General features: G+C 52.5%; 1 non-coding gene across 1 annotated transcript; it reads left to right on the top strand.

Moving 5' to 3' along the window:
- The first annotated feature begins 881 nt into the window (after positions 1-881).
- On the top strand, positions 882-953 carry TRNAQ-CUG (transfer RNA glutamine (anticodon CUG)). Its single transcript has one exon. It is a non-coding gene; the product is annotated as a tRNA-Gln (tRNA).
- The last annotated feature ends 3,786 nt before the right edge of the window (positions 954-4,739 follow it).

Below are 4,739 nucleotides of genomic sequence, written 5' to 3'. Positions count from 1 at the left end.
TATACCCAGTCCAATTCCTTACACATAGTGTGTACAACTTCTTCCTAGACATTCCTGTCTGTACTGGGAGTTTCCCTTCTTTCCATAACTTATTTACAATCCCCAACGGACTCTCAAGAGGCACACTAGTCCCTTGACCCATGGTGTCTGACAGGAGCCCTCCAACTGGCGTTTATCCTGCTGTCCAATACACGACCCCTCAATATTGAATTGGCTGGGAGAAATCTCCTGTGGCGCCTTGCCAATTCATATATGAGTGGTCTGACCACTGGACAGAGGTACCACACCAGAAGGAATCCCGGACGAGCCCCCAAATTGTTAGGTAAATAAAGCAAGTCCTCACTCACCTCTCCAGCACCCGAGTTCGTGCGGAGTTGGTATGGGGCACACAATTCTGTCAGAGACCAGACACCAATGCGTTGATCAACGGGCTCACACTATCCTTAGCTCTAAAAGCTTTAGATTAAGTGTGGCCCCTTTATTAGGGATGAGCATCAATATTTATACACAGAAGTAAACAAAGTGATTTAACAAAAGATAATGGTCATGCATAATCAATCAAGATTTTACAGGAAAAGCAAGTTAACAAGTAAATGCATAGAGATAAAGGCTAATGGCTATTTGAGAAAAGGGGGTGTCATGAGTAGTTTGCAGGTCAGTGCTTTGTTCAAAAGCGTTCAGGAAGGATTATGCAGAGACAGCCAGTCTGGGTGTGTTTTGGCTCCCCAAAGTTCACCAAAAGTTTAGACCCAACACTGGGAACTAGCCAACCATTCCGCTGCCCCTCAAACACACACACTAAGTTTTAGTAAAGGGCCAAGAGCCCCCTTACACAAGCAACCCATGAGGGTCACCGATGTGCAGAGAAGGCAGCCCAAGCTGGTCCCATGGTGTAATGGGCAGCACTCAGGACTCTGAATCCTGTAATCTGAGTTCAAATCTCAGTGGGACCTTGTGTTGGCTTGTGGTCATAGGCGGCAGGTTATATACATTTGCGGTGCTCGGGCTCCAGGAATATTCAGGGCTGGGGGCCCTGCTCCAGCAATATTTGGAGTTGGGTCTCTTCCCCTGGGCCCTGGCACCCCTCCCCCTGCTGTGGTGCGTCCATGTCTGACAAAAAGCAGCAGGGGCCTGTCTCCTGCCTGCTCCTGCTGCTGGAGTAGAGGGATTCTGGGCAGAACTGCTGCCCCAGAGTCCTAGTGCAGGCTGCCCTGAGCCTCTCCAACACCCCCAACCCTGAGCTCCCTCTGAACCCTGATACTCTGCCCCAGTCCTGAGCCCCTCCTGCATCATGAATCCCTCATCCTCAGCCCTATGCTCCCTCCCAGAGGATGCACTCCTTCCCACCCCCAGAGCCTGCACCTCTCACCCCTTCCTACAACCCTGCCGGAGCCTGCACCCAGCACCCAAACTCCATCCTAAAGCCTGAACCCTGCACCCCTCCTGCACCCTAATCCCTAGTCCAGGATCTGAAGCCCAGACTTCCCGCCTAAATCCCCTCCCAGAGCCTTAGGCAGGTGGGGGTGGAGTTTGGGGGCAGGTTCTGGGCACCACCAAAATTTCTACAAACTTGCCACCGATGCTTATGGTAACACCCCAGAGCTTAACTTCCCTGTCTCCAGCTGTGTAAGAGTGAATCTTTCCCCTCCTGCTGGGTGTCTCACACCTCCTAGAGCCAGGTCTTTGGCTGGGATGGCCACAATGGGTTAGGGCTCTAGAACTTGTTACCCTGATAGTTGGGATTCTTGCTGCTGCACCTGAAGTTCACAAGCTTGGCCCTTTTGCTTCCTACCACACTTTTCCTCTGGCCCATATGGTGCTTGAAGAAAGGAGTGACAGGGCTGGGATTAATAGTCAGGGCTTGGCAGGAGGAAGACTCCCAGGCTGGAGCCCCACACACCTTCCCTCCTCCGGGCACCTAGAGCAGAGGCAGCCCAGCTCTGTCCGCTGGATACCTCAGCAGTGTAGGTGAGTTCACGTAAATACAGTCTGGTCCCAAAGCCTCCTCTCAACCCTGGTCATCAGTAGCTGCCAGGGGAGAGCTCATTCACACGTCGCTTACAAATCATCATTTGAAATTCTAAGGTTGGCCAACACTGCCGAAGCCAATGCACCGACATTGTCAGCAAACACAACAGCTGGGTGAGGAAACCTGGCTTTGTCCAGACTTTCCATACCTATTTTACTTTCTCAGGTACAAGTAGTTTTCATACGTTGTATTTGCTTTTAAAGTGTGTTAACGTTTCTATTTCCATTCAAATTTGCAACCAATGACAACATTGGCAACGCTGCATGTAACTACCTGACCACTGAGGGAGGGGGTGTTGGGGAAATTCGGGAAGGGGGTGCACAGCCCCCTGATTGGGGGGCGTATAGGGAATGCCCAGTTTCACTGAATTGAGTCTCCTACTGCAGCACCTCAGTTGGTTACATCAGAGAGGAGCTGCAGTGTCTAGGCAGTGGGATGCCTGTGCCTTTAAGAGCCCAGCCCTGGGAAGCCCATGCTGAGATGTGCTGCCTGTGAAAGGGGAAATAAAAAAGCCCTCTGCTCCCCCCACCCATGTTTGCAAACACTGGAGTCTCAGCCCACCGGGATAACTGTTACCCCTCTGCCCCTGCCTGTGCCAGGGTTTAACCCTCTGGTAGCGCCTCCCTCTGGGCTTAACTCCGGCTCCTTCCCCCCTCCCTGACTTTGCCTTCAGTCTCTCTCCTAACTCTGCCTCCAGCTGCTTGACCCCCTGACCAGTCAATTTCCAACCCCTGCTCAGACCCTGGCCACCCACTCCTCTGATTTGCCCCCCTTTGCAACTTTTTAATCCCTGTAAAAAGTAGGGAGTGCTGGGTCCCATTCTCTGGAGGGAGGGCTGGGCGCCTGGCCCCTGCCAGCCCAATGCTCAAAGTGCCCCATGATCTTGTGGATGTTTGCTGAGTGCTGCAGTGTCACCCGAAGTGGGAGAGAGATGTGGTTAGGAGGTGATGCAGGCAAGGGTGCCTCACCCAACACTGAGATGCAGCTACCTCTGAGGTGAGTTACACAAGTCAGCAAATGAATATGGAACAAGAAACACATTGAAAGGACCAAGGCAGCTGCAGTAGAGGGAGAAAACCAGAAAAAGCAGTATCCCTGGATCCCAGCCCTGCCCCTCCCCCACTCTACCCCCTAATCTCCACTCCTCTCCCACATTTGAGGGGAGAACCCAGGTATCCTGGTCCCCAGCCTTGCCCACCCCCATATTTTGATATGGCTCCATCCAACAGCTGCTCCCACAATTGCAGGGCAGTGCCACAGGGCACACTGGGGCCTGCTTGTTTGCACAGGATGGGCAATGCCAGTGCTCCAGGATGGGGAGAGATGATGCTAAGGGAGAAGCAAGCAGCAGACAGTTCCCATGACAGAGAAAGAAATGCTAGGGGGTGCTGTGCTGCAAGGACTGAAGGGAGTTGGCAGGGAATGGGAGGATCTTCCCTCACAGCAGGTGCGTCTGTCTCCCTCCCAATTCCTCCCCAGCCCTACCCCAGCCCAGGCTAATCCCGGCCCAGCTACCAGGGTTAAATTTGGCCTGGATTCCCCAGCTGCTAGGGGTGGGGCTGGGAAGCATGAGCCTCTACTCCTCCTTCCCCAGACACAGTTGCATGGGCACTGACCAAAGGAGCCTGCAGCATTGCTGCCTAGAGGAAACTGAGGCACCAGCCAGTGACAGACACTTCATGGCTCTCCTCATCCTCATCCTCTTTTCCATGTACAACCTGGCCAGGGGAGGGAGGGGTAAACTCAGGGCAGTTGCATAGTTAACCTGTGGAACTCCTTGCAAGAGCATGTTGTGAAGGCCAAGACTAAAACAGGGTTCAAAAAAGAACTAGATAAGTTTACAGTGGATAGGTCCATCAAGGGCTATTAGCCAGGGTGGGCAGGGATTCTGCCTGTAGCCTCTGTTTGCCAGAAGCTGGGAATGGGCAATAGGGGATGGATCACTTGATGATTCCCTGCTCTGTTCATTCCCTCTGGGGCACCTGGCACTGGCCACTGTCAGAAGACAGGAGGATACTGGGCTAGATGGACTTTGCGTCTGAACCAGTCTGGCCGTTCTTATGTCTCCCTTGCGGCAGCAGTGACACCCAGTGGGCAGTCAGAGTAATGCACAGAAGGTGTTTTGCTTGGCGCAGCAGTGACACCAAGTGGCCAATCAGGGTAACACACAGAGCATGTTTCCCTAGGAGCAGCAGTGACACCTCGTGGTCATTCAGGGTAATGCACAGAAGGTGTTTCCCTTGATGCAGCAGTGACACCCAGTGGTCAGGTGGCGTAATGCACAGCCTGTGTATGCACTCTACTAGCAGTGACACCCACGGACCAGTCACGGTAAGGCACAGAATGTGTTTCCCACCAATCTGGGTAAGGCACAGAGCATGTTTCCCATGGAGCAGCAGTGACACTCAGTGACCAGCAGAGGTGGCATCAGACTCTTCTCCTTTAGTGGGGGACTGAGGCTACATCTACACTACAGGATAAATTCAAATTAGCTTAAACCGATTTTATAAAATAGATATTATAAAGTCGATTGTGAGCCTCCACACTAGGCACATGAATTCGGTGGTGTGAGTCCATGGTCCGAGGCTAGCGTCGATTTCTGGAGCGGTCCACTGTGGGTAGCTACTGTTACATAATGAGGCCAATAACGTCAATTTGCGTCCACACTAATCCTAATCCGATATAGTAACATCGATTTTAGTGTTACTCC

Source organism: Gopherus flavomarginatus, assembly GCF_025201925.1.
Source record: "Gopherus flavomarginatus isolate rGopFla2 chromosome 13 unlocalized genomic scaffold, rGopFla2.mat.asm SUPER_13_unloc_3, whole genome shotgun sequence".
NCBI lineage: Eukaryota > Metazoa > Chordata > Testudines > Testudinidae > Gopherus > Gopherus flavomarginatus.
The sequence above is the reverse complement of the archived record's forward strand: the minus strand, read 5'-3'. Positions and strand labels throughout refer to the sequence as shown.